This window comes from Eptesicus fuscus, chromosome 10 (genome assembly GCF_027574615.1).
Source record: "Eptesicus fuscus isolate TK198812 chromosome 10, DD_ASM_mEF_20220401, whole genome shotgun sequence".
Lineage (NCBI taxonomy): Eukaryota > Metazoa > Chordata > Mammalia > Chiroptera > Vespertilionidae > Eptesicus > Eptesicus fuscus.
The window spans coordinates 39,396,087-39,414,412 of NC_072482.1; the positions used below are offsets into that span (position 1 = coordinate 39,396,087).

An 18,326-nucleotide genomic window follows, 5' to 3' on the forward strand; every position below is an offset into this window, starting at 1 on the left:
GTAACTTTAGAATATTGCTCTGAATAAATCCCTTTATGTATTCTAAGTTGAAACATTTAAAATTTTTTTCAGTTTGACCTTATGTTTTTATTTTGCTTAAGTTGTCCATTTTTCATAATGATCTGTAAAATTTGAATTTTCATTAGAATAGGGCCAATTTTTCTATTTTAAAAGGCAAAGTGAAATTGACTACAGTAAACTTCAGCTATCTATAATTTTTTAGAAGTTCTTCTGATAATTGCATTTTCTGCATAGTGAGAGTTACTGTTCTGTGTACAGCTTTGAATACTTCTTAACCTTTTGGATGTCAATATTTCCAAAACCTTTTTGCATCTTCCAGTAATTTTATCTTTTAAAAATAATCCAAATGAACATGGATTGTTATACTGTGGTAAGACATTTACATTTACTTCTTTGGTACATTTCCATGCATAATTTTTGTGGTTTTAAGCATTTTTAAATTTAAATTTTACATTACTTCTTGCTGTCACCTTATTGTCAGCTGTGCATGGAATCTAGATGGCCAACCTTTATAACTGAGACATGTACATTGGCCAATGAGGGCCTGTAATGTTTTCTTTTTTATTTTATTTTTTTTTTAAATAAATCTTTATTGTTCAGATTATTACAATTGTTCCTCCTTTTCCCCCCCATAGCTCCCCTCCACCCAGTTCCCACCCCACCCTCTGCCCTTACCCGCCTCCACTGTCCTCATCCATAGGTGTACGATTTTTGTCCAGTCTCTTCCTGCACCCCCCACACCCCTTTCCCCCCGAGAAATGTCAGTCCACTCCCTGTCTATGCCCCTGATCCTATTATATTCACCAGTTTATTCTGTTCATCAGATTTTTTATTCACTTGATTTTTAGATTCACTTGTTGATAAATATGTATTTGTTGTTCATAATTTTTATCTTTACCTTTTTCTTCTTCTTCCTCTTCTTAAAGAATACCTTTCAACATTTCATATAATACTGGTTTGGTGGTGATGAACTCCTTTAGCTTGTTCTTATCTGTGAAGCTCTTTATCTGACCTTCAATTCTGAATGATAGCTTTGCTGGGTAGAGTAATCTTGGTTGTAGGTTCTTTCTATTCATCACTTTGAATATTTCTTGCCACTCCCGTCTGGCCTGCATAGTTTCTGTTGAGAAATCAGCTGACAGTCGTATGGGTGCTCCCTTGTAGGTAACTAACTGTTTTTCTCAAGCTGCTTTTAATATTCTCTCTTTGTCTTTTGCTCTTGGCATTTTAATTATGATGTGTCTTGGTGTGGTCCTCTTTGGATTCCTTTTGTTTGGGGTTCTCTGCGCTTCCTGGACTTGTAAGTCTATTTCTTTCACCAGGTGGGGGAAGTTTTCTGTCATTATTTCTTCAGATATGTTTTTAGTATCTTGCTCTCTCTCTTCTTCTGGCACCCCCATAATTCGGATGTTGGTATGCTTAAAGTTGTCCCAGAGGCTCCTTACACTATCTTCATATTTTTGGATTCTTTTTCCTTTTTGCTTTTCCAGTTGGGTGTTTTTTGCTTCTTTGTATTTCAAATCTTTGACTTGATTCTTGCGATCATCTAGTCTGCTCTTGGATCTCTGTATATTATTTTTTATTTCAATCAGTGTATGCTTAATTTCTAGTTGGTCCTTTTTCATATCCTCGAGGGTCTCACTAAATTTATCGGCCTTTTCTAGAAAATTCTTGAAAAACCTTATAACCGTGGTTTTGAACTCTATATCCAGTCATTTGCTTTCCTCCATTTCTTTCATTTGTGACCTGTTTCTTTGTCTCCACATTTTGGCTCCTTCCCTGAGTTGATAGAGTGGCTTTGTGCACTAGGAGTCCTATAGGGCCAGTGGCTCAGCCTCCCCAGTTACCTGAGGTGGACACTCTTGGTGCACCCCTTTGTGGGCTGTGTGCACAGTCTTGTTGTAGTTAAACCTTGATTGTTGTTGGTATCACTGGGAGGAATTGACCTCCAGGCCAATTGGCTGTGAGGATCAGCTGTATCTATGATGGGAGAACTTCTGTGCTGGAGACACCCTTATGAGACAAGACTTGCTTCAGTGGGGCTTTGGTGCTCACTGAGTCTGCCCCCTGAGTGTGTCTCTTATGGATCTGAGGAGTTGTAATCTGGATGGTCCCACTCTGACCCCTGGGTACACTGGCTCTTGGATCTCCAAGGAGGTGCTAATTTAGCCTCTGTCTGAGGCCACCCAGCAGGAGCTACGGAGAGATCTGCAGATTCATCTTCTTTGTTTGGGTTTTGGAGGAGCCCAGATGAGGCCCAGCTGTGAAGCAGTGCAAGCTGCTGTGGGGCCTTGGGCCTTCTTTTGGAAGTTCTGGGTCTCACTGACTCAGCTGCAGTTTGTTAGATAAGTTTAGAATTCAAAGGACCAGGCCATTCATATGCAAAAGCCTCTGCGCTCAGCTTGGATGAGGCAGAGTCTCGGGGCGGAGCAAACAGCTATGGCTTCCTGTCAGCCCTGCCCTAAGAGGCCCCTGGGTCTCAGTGTCCCACGGTAATCGCTGCAAGCACCTCTGAGAGAAAGCTGCCCTTGAGTTTCGCCCACTGCTAGACAGTCCATTTTCTCCCCATATGAGTTTGCGTCCCCAGAGTCTTACCCGGAAATGGAGTATAGAGCAGTCGGGAGCTTTTGTCTCACTCCCGATTGAGAAAGCCAGCCGTGTACTCAGTTGCCAGCCCTCTCCACATGCACGCGCCTCTATACCTCTGCCTTCCACAGTTCCTGTGAGCCTCAGTGTGCTTTTATCTTTCCTTCTAGTTGTAGAATTTCCACTCAGCCAGCCTTCCTGTGGTTCTGGATGATGTTCATTTTGTCTTTTAGTTGTAGTTTTGAAATTGTTGTGCGAGGCAGCAGTTTAGGTGTTTACCTATGCCGCCATCTTGGTTTCTCTCTGTAATGTTTTCTTTTTTTTTTTTTTTTTAATATATTTTATTGATTTTTTACAGAGAGGAAGAGAGAGGGACAGAGAGTTAGAAACATCGATGAGAGAGAAACATCGATCAGCTGCCTCTTGCACACCCCCTACTGGGGATGTGCCCGCAACCAAGGTACATGCCCTTGACCGGAATCGAACCTGGGACCCTTGAGTCCGCAGGCCGACACTCTATCCACTGAGCCAAATCGGTTTCGGCTGTAATGTTTTCTTATGAATCAAGAACAAATGCCTTACTCTTCAAACCTTTTGATAACAATTTGGGCTTTCCAGAACCTTTCTCCTCTCATTTCCTTGACTGCAGGTGGGCCATTGTCATGGAATTTAGAGCCAGAAGAGGTCAGCCTGGGCCTGTTCCTTTGGCCTTCTTGCTGGTCCCAGGAGTGGCCTGTGACTTTTTCATCCATCACTAAAATGTAGTGCTTCTTATCAGGATTTTTATCTGTTTCAATATCTGTGGTATCAGATACTATCTCAAAGCTTTCTACCCAGGAGTAATCTACTTCTTTTGAGGTACTTGGGAGGTGTTTTTTTTTTTTTCTTTTCAATTTTTTTAACAAAGTTAGGAAATGTCATGGAAAGGATCTTCTCTCTATTGCCTCCACTCTTCTCTCCACCTTGCCCTCTTGCTTCCCTCTTTCTCTTTTAAACCTAAGTTATGTTGCAAAAAATGCTGTGCACATAGATGCAAATGGTTGTTCTTTGGCTACATATTGAGGTATCCATTGCCTCAGTATTTTCGGGGTAGGCTATCACTATAGCAGGACAAGTCTTCAGCAATAGCTCAGTGTGGGACAAGGCTGGGAGTGATTCACTGTGGCATGAGGGAGTGAAGATAGTTGGGAGTGAGGGTTCAGCATTCCTAGATTCAGTATCCTTCTACCCTTGCACCCATGCTATTTCCATTCTTGCTTCAAAAGACTTCATTGGGGCCCTGGATAAAGATAAGGCAATTCCTAAGGCTGGCAGGGTGGGGTGGGTGTGTGGTGGTTCTGGAAGCCGAGTGGCCTTCAAAAATAAAGGAAAGGGATATTGCAGGAGTGGAACTGGAAAGGAGTTACACCATAGTCATCTGAATGTGGTTAATCATTTATATAGAGAGAATCAAGTTTAGACTTGGATTTGCATCTAGTGTTAGTGTTAAGTATTTGTGAATAGTGCAAAACATGTTTAGAAGACCCATAGTGCCACTGAAGGTAAACATAAAAACATGTTATATTTTTATGTCTTGAATTCTAATTTGTAGACTTTGTTTTTTCATTTTCATAGTTTTTTTTAGACTATCGTAGATTTCATTTTTATTAAGATTGCTAACACTAGGAAGGTAATGTTTAGGGTCTGTATTTTACTGAATTCTCTAAATTGGTTTTATGGGGAAGTTGGAGAATTTACCCTTAGAAAATCCATAATGGTTTAATGCCACCAGTTATATACATATTTTCATTGATTTCTGGGACTTAATTGAATAATTCAATGATAAAATACTAGCTATTTTGCTTGAGGTTTTTAATTGGTGAGGGAGAGGAGAGAGAATGACTGAAGAATGAGAATAAGAGCTTGGAAGTTGGTGGTGGGAAGGGGAGCTAACATCTACAGACAACCACTAGAGGCCTCTCTTAAGCCAAATTTCATGGCTAATATCACCAGGTTTCCATAGTGGGGTCTGGCTGTGTCACTGTAAATTAAGCATATTTTATGTCATTGTTCTGAAGTATCATGAAAGTATTTTTGTTCTAGCGTACATATTATAATGTAACCCAGATGTTTTCTTTAATATATATATATACATACATATATATATATATCAGAATAGTTGATTAACTATTGGACTAAAAACAAATTAGAAATCTGTGCTCTCTGTTCTTCTCCTTCTCTAAATGAGCTTTTAGTAAAAATACGTAGTCAAAGAATGGCTAGGTGAAAATTATGTCTCTTTGGCAATACAAGTATATTTGGCTTTAAAATTATTACTGATTTAGCATGTGTTTAATCGTTGAGAATAGTTTATTGTTTTCTGATGGTAATCTAAAAGTAAAGTTATTTTAAATTGTATGTTAAAAATTGTGTACTTCACTTGTGATTATAATAAGCTTCTAATAGCGAAAACCTATTTGAGAAATGAGTCAAAATTCTTTTTAGACTTAATATTATCTGGGGTAAAATGAAACTTTTTTTTTTTTTTTTAAGAGTATTGAAAATAAGCTTCTTTTAGTTTGCGATTGTTTTGGATGCAGGTTGACTTTGCTGAGACAGCAGGCAGACAGAGCAATGTTGTCCTATCTGATAGACAGTTGTCCTGCCCCAAATGAGGGAAGCTGACAGCTAGGAACCTGGCTCCACTTGTGCCAAGTCATTGTTCCCATAGGATTTTTGTCATGACCACAACTATTTAGTTGTACTAATGGGAACAAGTTTTAAATTCTTGGACGCTGTATTTGAGATGTGACCACTACGCTATTGCTCTGTGTAGTGACCCTTGGTCAGTTCTTCTGAATTCCGTAAGGGCAGGGCATTTGTATATTTTTATTGCGGTATCCCGAAAAATCATGAAGATGTCCAATATGTAGAAGATACTCATAAATATTTGTTGAATGCTCTTATTGAATTTCAAAAATAATATATAATAGTAATTTGGTTTTTCAGTGAAAGAAATTAAAGGAGAAGCTGATAATTCCTGTAGAAAAAAAAAATACAGTGAGCTGAGTGTGTCACTCCTGCCACCTGCCCTTTTTTGCTATGACTTATGTTTTAGATATGCTTCGAAGAAGATTAAAATAATGGATTCTGATCTAATTTTGTGTAGTATATTTTATATAACAAAGCTTAGCATAGTGTATGGTAAATAAAAAAAGTTAAATGACTTGTTTTATGCATATCTCTCTTAGTGTTCACAGCCGTTCTTTGAATTAGACATCCATGTCATTTATTATAGGTGAGAAAACTGAGGTTTAGAGAAAGTAGAGTAATTGTTCCAGGCCTCACAGCTCACAGAGCTGGCTCCACCAGATCGCTGGACTCTAGAACCTTTACTTTTTTATTTTATTGCTTTAATTAAGAAGCATGCAGCTTCTCAAGCAGAGTTTGCACACAATTTGTAAATAATTTTCAGATGTGATTTTTAATAACTGTGATTTGTGATCTGATTTGCATATAAATTGAAAGTAAAAGATATTGGCAATAGAAATGTATTTATGGGGATTGGTACTACTTTTTACGTTCATGTTTATTTTGGGTAGGGCTTTCTGTCACAACTGTATGTGTTCTGGTTTAATCCTTTCAGTTGCCTTGTGTGCTAAGAATTATTGCTCCTGTTTTAGAGATGAGAAAACCGAGTCTCATAAAGATTAGGAACTTCTCTAAGTCCCTCAGCTAATAAGTGGCAGAACTGCAGTTCAATCTCACATCTTAAATTCTTGAACCCTGATATTTTCATAGTACAACAGGGCCTCGTGTTAGGTAATTATTTTGCAGTTAACTAACTTCAGGCTTTAATAATTATTGTGAATTTTGTTGATGATATGCTTCTAAATTGGAACTTGCAACATATTTTATAACATTTCAGGAATTTACTTTCACATTTGCCCACCTGTAAAACACTTTTAAAAAATATATAATATTCCTAAATACTGTACACACCTTGTAAATTATACTCTCATATTTCATTTCATTTGGCTCTTTTTTCCTTCTACATGGAACTGGAGAAAGCAAGATTAAATTATATAATTATGTGTTTCTGTTTCTAATTATTTTTGATGTGCCCCCTTATACACTTAAATTATTTGAGTTTCACTCAAGATTTTTCTTTTGTTTAAACTTGTGCTTTTGCTGTTAGCAACAGCAGTGAAAAGAAAGAAATCATTACCTCATTTCATGGTGAAAAAGTTTAACATTTTAAGTGTTAAATAAGAAATCTACATTTGTTGACTTTCTGTTCTTCACTTTGATGGTCATGTAACTTACTTTCCCATTAAAATGGTACTTACACTTACAAAATTATAACTTTTGTGCTATAACTGGTAATATTTTCTTGTCTTTTCTATAATACTGTGGTTTTGTGGTATCTAGCTGTTTTAATTTAACTTAAAAATTTATTGAAACTGTGGTCTACAAAGGTTTTGAAAAATAAAATTAGGAAGTATACCATTTTACCTCTATAATTTATCTACTCCAAAATTTCAGCACTTTTATCAGTCATAGATAATCAGCCTTTGCAAACATATACACTCCCTGCCACTTCTGTTGCTGTTTCTTCCACGAACTTGGTTTTCTTTCTATTTATCTTTTTTGCTCTTACAACTTTGATTATGTTATATAGTTTCTTGCATAGCTGTTCCACATCTTGAGAAGTTTATTTTTTAATATTTTATGTATTTTTATTGACATTGTGAATAGTATCATTGTTATTATAGTTCTCCACCTCCCATTTTTTCCCTTTTCTATTTATGGCAGTAAAAGAGATTTTAAAAATTAGAGTAATACGTAACCATATCAACAACACATATAGTTTAGCAGAGCTTATAATGCAAAGCAACACTTTTCATCCCTGTCCCCTAGGTTCACTCCCTAAACACGGTCACTTTTAACCATTTCTCTATTTTGTTCTTTTGATGGCTATTTCCGTTTCTCTAAGTAAAACATTGTACAACTATTTTGGCTATAACACAGTTTATTCATTTTTACGAAGTCCTTCATTCTACAGAAATACTCACTAAAACAAACAGGGTTTATGGAAAAAAATAGGTTGGGCAGACCACTTAAAACTTATACAACTTTGTAAGGGTTTGCAATTAGAGTCAGGAAGGATTGAACCTGCTGAGTTATAGAGTTAAGAGCAAAATGCATAAAAGTTGGGAGAACCATGTAATAAACACTTTTGAAATGGAGCAGATGGGCCAGCCTGAGCCAAAAGGCATAGTGTATGGACTTGAATTTCTCTGAGACTCTCAGCTCTGCAGTTATGCCATGCCTATTATTGTTTCTTAGTTACATGAAACACTAATGTGCTGGAACAAATTGCGTATATGCCAATATGATTAAGTCAGTTGCTGCTTCCTTTGACCCTAAAACACATTTCATACCTGTGCCAAAAAATGGACTCCCTTAACCCAGTCCATTCAATCCTGTGACTCAATGCTGAATTAGGTTTGATTGACAAAGTGTAGGTCACATCTTTATTTTAATTATGATTGAGACTGGAAAACATAGTTTTTTACATTTTACCTTGAGAAAGTGGGATTAATAATTAGGGCAACTATGAAAATGTGGAGAATATGTTTAAAAAGTTATGGGTTATTCAGGAATACGAGGCTCAGCGCACATATGTGATACCTGTTTGTGTATCATTGTACATATGTTTCCATTTATCAGATTTGAGCATCATTTATTTTCCACTTTGATAATGAAGTGTCAAAATGTGCTTACATTACCTGTTAACCTGTTACTTTCACTTCATCATTTCCCCAATTTTGAGTTATGTTATTTTACTTCCTAAAATGGATTGCCTTTTGATTTTTAATAATTTAAATCTCTATTATCTTGTTCTGTTAACTTTTCTCAGTATGTCTCAACCTTTCACTGTGTAAGAAAGTGACATTAATGCCCTCTACCCCTATCTTCACTGCCTTTTTCCCCTGCCCATTCCTATTTTCTGTTATTTATTTTTACAATGCCAGGACTGATAACAATAAATTTTATTCTGTAACCACATTTAAATCCTCCAGCTTTTTTTTCCTATAGGTTGATTCTAAAAGTTAAAAATCAGTGACACTCTTGATATTATTATGATAAAATAAGTATTTTTCACCACTAAGATGGCCTGGGTGGGGGGGGTAAAATTTCATTTATTTTTTATTTTTATTTTTTATTTTTTAAATATATTTTATTGATTTTTTACAGAGAGGAAGAGAGAGGGATAGAGAGTCAGAAACATCGATGAGAGAGAACCATCGATCAGCTGCCTCTTGCACACCCCCTACTGGGGATGTGCCTGCAACCAAGGTACATGCCCTTGACCGGAATCGAACCTGGGACCCTTGAGTCCGCAGGCCAATGCTCTATCCACTGAGCCAAACCGGTTTTGCCAAATTTCATTTATTTTTAATTGCAGGCCAAGTGTGTCAGTCCATAGGCCCCTTAAAGGAGATGCTCTTGGCATCTAGATCAAATGGTTTGCCTTTCCTTATAGTGCATCAATTCCATAAAATCTTGCCACATTTCAGATGCTTCATACTTTGGCATGGCATTCTTTTAGGTTCTTTTGGATCCTCTATAGAGTTTTTAATAACCTTTCCTTTTCTCCTTGAAAAAACATAACCAGTCTTTAACATATCTTGAAAATTAATGCTATGACCTGGAATCTTCTCTTCTTAGGAATGATAGTCCCTGTTCCTGTCTTGACTATCATTCTCTAAATCTGCTGCACAACAGTCTTCAAGGATGTTTCTCCATTTCACTCTTAAAGACATTTTCTGGGTTCTATGACTTTCTCTTTCATGGTTTTTGCCCTTATTTTGATAAGGGATGTACATAACTTCTTCAAGTAAAAGGTATATAGACGAGGGAGGCTTTCAAACTTGTATTTGGAAAACGTGTATTTATTTTGCAGTCGCACTTAATTGATATTTGGCTGGATATAGAATTCTAGTTTCACAGTAACTTTCACTTAGGATTTTGAAGATAATGCTTCATTATCTTCATGCGGTAAAAAAAATTATATCAGTGTGGTTCTCATTCTTTTATAGGCGATTTTTGTTTGTTTTTCTAGAAACTTTAATGATTATTTTGGTCCTTTTATGGTGAAATGCCACAGGTGTGACTTTCCTCTAGGAATTTATTACTGATTTAAAAATAATTTATCCTTTCTCTTTGTATACTAATATTTAGAAAAACACACCATATTAGTTGAATAATAGACCTTCTAGATTGATTCCTTGTTTCACATCTTTTCTGTGCTAGTTGTCCAATTGTGTTCTTGCAACGTTTGGGACATTTTCTCTATTTTATCTTTTAATTCTTACTCTGAATATTTTAATTCCAGCAAACAAATGTTATTTTCTTATGCTTAGTTCTTTTTGTAGCATGCTGTTTGTTTTATGTTGTGTCTTCAATTATTCTGGGTATGTGAATATAATATAAATTATGCTTATATATTATAAAGTAAAAGAACAATAATTTAAAAAAGTTCTTTTCTATAAATTACCACTATTTCTTCAGTAGTTTCTTTTGGTAATATTTTTCTTTTTGATGATTATTCTGGGTAGCTGACTGGTGCAGTTTTCCAGTAAAGTCTGCAGTAGGCATCTCCATTATGGAAAAAATTGAGTAGATCTGTGCATGTGGGTGAGACTTTGCTTTAGGGTGAGTGAATGAGAGAGAGCTCTGTCTTTAGGCAGGAGGGGTTGCCTTTCGATGTGCAGATGAGCTAGGCTTGCCTTCTTGATATCAGCCCTCATGGTATAGGCCTATCCTTGTAGGCCATTTGAATGGTTTTATCAGCAACTAGCTTCTTTGCCTGGATTGTCTGTGGGATCAGGGTTAGATAGATATTTCATTGGAGAAAGTGGAACAGTTGGTACAGCTGCTTTATTTAATTTTCATGTTTTCATTCCCCATTCTTATACCCACTTTCCATACCTGCTGCTGAGCCCATCTCGGATCTCTGGGGAGATTAGCTTCTTCTTTTACCCTGTGCACCCTCCTTTTCCACCCCTCATGTGTCTGGGCTTTTGCTTCCTTTGCTTGGCCTACATTTTTATCACACATCCACAGGAGACCTATCTTAGTCTCCTATGTCTAATAATCACTGCCTCTCCCCAGCTTAAGATGTTTTGGCTGTTCTCGGTGTTTTCCCTTTTGTAGTCATTTCCTGTCTTGGGAAAGCAAAGGAAACAAAGCATATACTATGTTCAGTCTATCATTTTGAGTTGGAAAACTTCTCTATTGCATATTTTTATTTTTTAATAGAAAGCATGGTGATTTGTATATTTCCATCTATGTATTGTTATTTTACCAAAAGCTTATCTATTTCAATAGTCTCTTAGTTGATTTTCTCAGATTTCTAAATTGATAATCTTACTCATCAAGTAAGACCAATTTTATCTATTAGTTTATATTCTTATTTGGTGAGAACCACTGAACAATGTTAAATGACAGGAATGATAATAGACATTGAATGGGATATTTCTTAAGCACCATCTTGAACTTATTGAATTATTAAGTAGAAAATGGAAAGTACATTATGTGGGTTTCTGGCTTATTGAGAAAAGTATCAGAATTTCCTGCACAGGTAGTGTTTTTGAGTGAGTGGATTTGGCACTTATGGCCTGAATACCTGTTATACTTCTTATGCCAATAACCACAATTCAGAATTGGAGATGGAAAAGAAGGGAAAGTCAGCTTTGTCAAATAATAAATTCTCTCAGTAGAGTTAATCAAATTTTAGATGACTCAGTTGGTAAATCATTTTTGGGCAGTGAAATTAATCTTACTTCTTGACAGTAAATCAAGAAAAACAAGTCACTTTAGGGGTAGTTAAAATGGATCTTCTACCCTGGAGTGAATGAGCACCTAGTGAAACAGCCATCACTGGAGAGATACCTGCATGTGATAAATAAAGCCCACCTGCCTGACTATGGGTCGTTGCAAGGACAAAAAGATCTGGTTATTGGTTTCATGTAGAAGAAATTAACTTCTTGATTTATTTTTATTTTTTAAAGGTGCTTTAAGAATCGCCTTGTAGATATCAAAATAGATTCATGATGTGAAAGTCCTGAATATAGTATTTGGAAATGCTTGGTGGAGTTGTAGAGAAGAGATTTTGTCAAAGAGAAAAGATTGTATATCAGATGTATCCATAAAGGGACTTTATATCTGATGGGATTGTCAAAAAACGAAATAAGTGGCCTCCTGTGGTCATGAGACCCTCATTAATGGGAGAAACTTGATGATTTCCTGGCAGAGATGTTAAGAGAAGGATTGGGGAGGATAGCCTACATAGTGCCTTCTACATCAAAGGTTGTGTGAAATAAAGGAAAACGATCCTTTAGTATTTTGGAATATAATAAGTATTAAATTAAATACTGTAATAAAATAATACAGATATTATAAGAAGTTATTAATTTACCATGTATTTTTATACAGGATTTATCTTTCACATTTCTGGTAAAATGCGTTGTGTCTTTAAACTTTTCTTTTGCTAGCTTTTTTTAAAAAAATATTTTTTATTGATTTCAGAGAGGAAGGGAGAGGGAGAGAGAGATAGAAACATCAATGATGAGAGAGAATCATTGATCGGCTGCCTCCTGCACGCCCCACACTGGGGATCGAGCTCGCAACCTGGGCATGTGCTCTTGACAGGAATCGATAATGGGACCCTTCAGTCCGCAGGCCCATGCTCTATCCACTGAGCCAAACCAACTAGGGCTCTTTTGCTAGCTTAATTTTCTTTTTCAAATGGTAAATTATTGATCCAATTTTGTAAGTAGAACAGACATCTATTAGCCAAGTTTTATAGCTTTTTTTTCTTTTTAATAACACCTCTGGCATATGTCTTTTTAACTTTCCATAGTTGCTATTATCTACGCTGCCCCTCATCCCCAGGTTTAAACCCATTGTGATTTACACTGGACCACCTGCAGAACCTCTTGAACCATTTGTTCCTTTCCATTCTCATTGCCTTAGTCAAGCCATAGTGATTACTTAGGACATAGTGTCCTCTTGCTCCTTTTAAGCCTTTCTTTCTTGCCAAAGTAATGTTTTATAAACTGAAGAACTGGATTCCTACACTTATAGCTAAGTTCTGCCGATGGTTTTGGATTGCCCTCAAGACAGAATGTAAAATCTTATTGTTATATATTTGGTCCTCCATTATCTGACGCACGTCTACTATCGCATATCATTTTCTGCCATTTTCTCCACTCATATGTGGTAGTCTAGCCAGATGATACTGTTTGTGGTTCCCAGAAAACACCCTCTTCTTTGTTACTGCAGTGCCTTGGCACATGCTGGCTCCTCTGCCCCTTCTTCCCCGATGGACCTGAGATCTGTGTAGTCTTTCAACACTCAGTTTACAGTATTTCCCTCCAGGAAGCTTTCTCTGACCTGCCTTCAAAGTCTGCGCTGGCATTGTTTTCTCAGTGTTTGCAGGGCAGGCGCTTTGCACCCAACTCGCTCAGAGCACATTTCCCTTCATGTTGTCCTTAATGTCCTAGTCTAGTTCTCTCAGTAGACCCTGCCTTTTGTATCTGTATCTTCACAACTATTAGAATGTGTAGCAGCATATAGTGGATATGAAAAAAAAATTATTTCTTGTGTTGTAACATATGAACTTCACACTTATCAGAGATTAGGTTTCTTAGAATCTCATTTTTTTTTCAGGTTGTGGCTGAGTATTGAAGCAGGTAGAATAGGATCCTCAGTAGCTGAGGTGGTTGCTGTAAAACCCATGTATAAAAGAACACAAACACGAATTCTGTAGGAGAGTCTACAAGGCCCTTAATCATATCTCTTCAACTTTTGCTTTGCGTAGAATTCTAACAAACTTCTTTACTTAGTGCTATATCTCACATTATTAGATTTAGAAACAACACATTAGAAGATGGGGAAAAGTTATGTTAACAGAGATAAGGATATTGGCAAGACTAAAGCTGATATATTGATAGCGTGAGAAAAAGGCACTCTATGAGAAAAGAAAAAAAAAACAATAAAAAGTGCATAACAATATTTTCCAAAAATCACAGCAGTTTTTAGCCATTTAATGTAGAAACAAGGTGGACATCTACCTTGATCCCATGGTATTATAATTGGTGTTCCAAATTCTACCTGTCATCATGAATAGATTAATTTCTGTTCCATATACTGTGCTTGAAATACAATATTATTGCTTAAAGGTATGAGTGGGGTGAACTCAAATATGTTGAATAACTCAGCCCCTATAGTGCTAAATAAATGAGTTCTTGCTGAGGTTCTCTCTGAAAGCTGCAGGGTACCAGTGCTTTGCTTCTAATCATTAATTTTCCTTTGGTTATATTCACATTACTAATAATATTATGTAGCAATTTTTTGTTTGCATTTTTCTATTAATTTCTGATTTCACATGTCACATTTGGAAACTAATAAAATGACCCTTTTCTCTTGGCTCTTATTATTCTTTAGTTCTTTTAATCATGGAACTGATACTATTTTGCATGAACTCCCTCTGACATTTTCCAAACTGTAAGTGGATTGGCAGAAGGAAAAAGTGGGGAGAGATTAATCCTCCATTTTTGTAGATTGAGACGATGAGGTGTGGCATATTGTATAGTAACAATACTAAAGTCCCTGTGCTGGGGCTTGGGACTATTGATCTTCTTGGTGTGGATCACTTGGAATCAGGCTTTGTTGTCTTCCAGTGTGGTTACACTCTTCTAGAGCAGGTTGGGCTGGTGGTGCCAAAGGGTGGGGTGCGTTTTGACTAATCTGCTAAGTAGCCTTTTATCTGAGAGTCTAGTTTCTCATTGGTGTTTCTGACCAAAAGGAAGTGGTTGGAAATATGGATTTTTGTTTTTAATTAGTCTCTCTAGGGAAGAGAGGATTATTTTTGAAGAATGGAATTTTAAGGAAGCCTGACAAGCTCATTTCCCATGTGACTGAAAACATTGGCAGTTGAAAGGATTTCACAAATAGGAATTAGAGCCAGATTTTCCCGTGGCTAAGCTGCTCTTTGGGAGTTAGACTCATGGGTAACCTGCACCCCTACTTTGTTCATGGACTTTTATGCTTTTTCTTCCCTAATGGCTCCAAAGGCTTTCACGGGGCTTTATCCTTCCATCCTGTACAGTATAAAGATCTTCAATACCGTTCTGTTTCGTATGCATTTTAATCAGATCATTTGCTATCTGCCACAGGCATAGGGCTGCTTAATGCTTCATTATCTCTCTTAGATATTTGTCCTCCTCTCTTGTACCACCATCTATACTAATAAAAGCCTAGGTGGTCCTCGTGCCATTACACGACACCCTCACATTATCACAAGATGGCTGCCACAGGATGGCCGCCACAAGATGGCTGGCAGGGGAGGGCAGTTGTGGGCAATCAGGCCAGCAGGGGAGGGCAGTTGGGGGCGGCCAGGCCTTCAGGGGAGGGCATTTTGGGGGGACTAGGCCTGCAAGGAAGGGCAGTTAGGGGCGACCAGGCCAGCAGGGGAGGGCAGTTGGGGGGGATCAGGTTTCAGGGGAGGGCAGTTGGAGGAAACCAGGCTTGCAGGGGACCAGGCTGGCAGGGGATGACAGTTGTGGCCCATCAGGCCAGCAGGGGAGGGCAGTTGGGTGTGACCAGGCTGGCAGGGGAGAGCAGTTGGGGGCAACCAGGCTTGCAGGGGAGGGCTATTGGGGGGAACCAGTCTTGCAGGGGAGGGCATTTGGGGGTGACCAGGCTTTCAAGGGAGGGCAGTTACGGGCTACCAGGCCTGCAGGGGAGGGCAGTTGTGGGTGATCAGGCTGGCAGGGAAGCAGTTAGGCATCAATCAGGCAAGCAGAGGAGTGGTTAGGAGGTGATCAGGCTGGCAGGCAGGCAAGCGGTTAGGAGTCAGCAGTCCCAGATTATGAGAGGGATGTCTGAATGCTGCTCCAACTGCGGGATCGGGCCTAAACCGGCAGTCGGACATCCCCTGAGGGGTCCCAGATTGGAGAGGGTGCAGGCCAGGCTGAGGGACACTCCCCTTCCCATGCACGAATTTCGTGCACCGGGCCTCTAGTCTAGAATAATAAAAGCATAATATGCTAATTAGACCGGATATCCGAACGATCTTTTGGACATCATTTCAGACGTCCTTCCGGATGATACTGCGGCAGTGGGGGCCGATGCAGAGGTGATTAGGGGCAATGAGGCAGGCGGGCGAGTGGTTAGGGGTGATGAAGCAGGCAGGTGAGTGGTTAGGGGTGATCAGGCAGACAGGCAAGTGGTTGGCGCAATTAGGCAGGCAGGCAGAGTGGTTAGGGGTGATCAGGCAGGCAGGCAAGTGATTAGGGGCGATTAGGCAGGCAGAGGGGTTAGTGGCGATCAGGCAGGCAGGCAGGCGAGCGGTTAGGAACCAGTGGTCCGGTCCCTGATTGCAAGAGGGTGCAGGCTGGGCTGAGGTACCCTGCTCCCCTCTGTTCATTAATTTTGTGCACCAGGCCTCTAGTAAAATTATAATGCTGCTGTATTACCACAGTTTTATAACTTAAGAAGCAGAGGGATTGGTTGTTTTGCTCAAGATCCTATAGGGAAAAAGAGAAGTAACCAAAAGTGAACAGACTTTGGAAGTCCCCGAGTTCGGCTCTCTGTGCACTGTGTTGTAACACCCTGACGGATAGTCATCAAGTTCCCAGTAGAGCCTTCCTCTAAAATAAGGCAGCCAGTTCTCATGTTATGCAGTTCTAGTTGTTAGAAAGGTTGTAGCTGAAATTTGCTTTTCTGTAACTTCCACCTTTTGATTCTGATTTTTTATTTTAAAAGACCATGTTTGTATCTACTTCTACAAGACTTGTCTTAAAATATTTGGATACCTTCCAAGCTTCATTGTAGTCTTCTCATCTTTTTAGGTTAAATATTCCATTCAATCTTTTCAACTGTTACTAAATCTTCTGCTTTCCAAATTCCTCACTATACCGATATTCTCTGGACATACTCTCATTGGTCAATGACCCTTTTAACTTCAAATAACTTGAAATGATTTTTGAGATATTGCCAGTTAGTCAAATGCTCAGTAGGACTTGTTTTCTCTTCAGGCCTGACCTCTGTCATGACCTAGAAGAAGAAGATCTATTTATGTTTCAGTTCTGGAATACCTGAAAAGGTAGTGAGTTTCATGTCATTGGATATGTTAATCAGATGCTATATATGTCAGGGATGTTTGAGATAAAAACTAATAGGAAGGGTGTTGAGTGTGTGGTGTCCTTACAAAATAAATTAAAATTGCAACACATCACCGTTAGTGCTTGCTTTGGCAGCACATATACTAAAATTTGAAAGGTACAGAGAAGATTAGCATGGCCCCTGCACAAGGATGACACACAAATTCATGAAGCGTTCCATATTAAAAAAAATAAACCAGAAAAGAAACCACCTTTATGGAACAACCAGCTATACAATATAGGGTGTAGTAGAATGCATAATATTGGGAATAATACTTGAGTGAATATTCTTCTCTTAGAAGAGCATTTAGATACTTTTGTCCTTTGACCAACCACCAAATGAACTTGTGAGGATATTTTGCATCTGTGAAACACTGTATCTTTTGTCAAAACTTTCAGTTCACAAAAATTTCATCAACATTTCCTCTTCATATCAACATGCAGCACTTTAGTTTTCTCCATATTTGCCCACATTGTTTAATTCTTTATAGAGTCAACATTTGGGGCAAAAAAGGTTGTAACAACCTTTTTTAAAAAAACCTTAATATTGTTACTAGCATTGTTTTATCCATTACCACCTACTTAGCCATTTCCTTTGCTAGGATAATGTTAACTATGCTTTATTAAATTATCTCAGCCATTTATCAGTGACATTTTTGTAAATGGAGTATTGTTTACTCTTAATCCAAATATTAAGTTATTGAAATATATATTGACCTTACTATAAATTCAGGCTGTGTAGCTGGTAGATTTTGCCAGACCCTATGGTAGTGACAGTTTTTGTGGAGTCTGTTTTAGGACAAGTAGTTCTTTAGTGACCATGATAACAACATTCCACTGTATAGTCTGATTTATTTTTTTCCATGAAGTAATTTTTAAAATGTGTGGCTGTTCTGAGATATTTAGTCCAATAATATGTTGCATATAAAGACATTCAATGAGAGGGTTCTTGTGTTACAAGGAAAGGATGTTAAAAACCAAAATATCTCAAGTAAATTGTGGTCTGTAAGAGTTCCACCCTTGGGGAAGGGAGGCTTGTTGAAACTTCCATGACTATTAATCTTGAGAAAGAACATGTATCGTCTTGTTGCACCAAAGCCGGTAGCCATCTTATCAAGCCAGGGCTACACAAATAGGGTCAATTTAAATCTCGTTTTGGCCCGGTAATCAAAATGAAGATGGTTGTTGGTGTACATGGATGGTGTTGGGTCTTTTGACAAGTATGTGTAGGCGTGAGTCATGACTAGTCTCCTTTTCTTGATTTTACCAATTGTCTCCCTAAAGTCACTCACCAGAAATACACAGTAAGAAGTTGAAATTGCTTGGCTCACTAGACTTGTTTTGGAGAATGGCAGAGAAAGGCTTCCAGCTGGAGCTGTCGGTTTTTTCCTATAGCAGGTGCCTGCTTTTAGCCTTTTGTAAGGATAACCCGATATACTCCTTCCTTATTTTGCTAACAGGAAGTGCTCTGTCCTGGCTTGTATAGCCCCCAGGCTGTAAGGC

General features: G+C 38.2%; 1 protein-coding gene and 1 non-coding gene across 3 annotated transcripts in view; both read left to right on the plus strand.

Moving 5' to 3' along the window:
• The window catches only part of BCKDHB (branched chain keto acid dehydrogenase E1 subunit beta), a 223,853-nt gene that overhangs the window by 95,868 nt on the left and 109,659 nt on the right, over positions 1 to 18,326 (plus strand). The gene's annotated exons all lie outside the window — the stretch shown is intronic.
• On the plus strand, positions 16,904 to 17,010 carry LOC114231229 (U6 spliceosomal RNA). Its single transcript, XR_003617194.2, has one exon. It is a non-coding gene; the product is annotated as a U6 spliceosomal RNA (small nuclear RNA).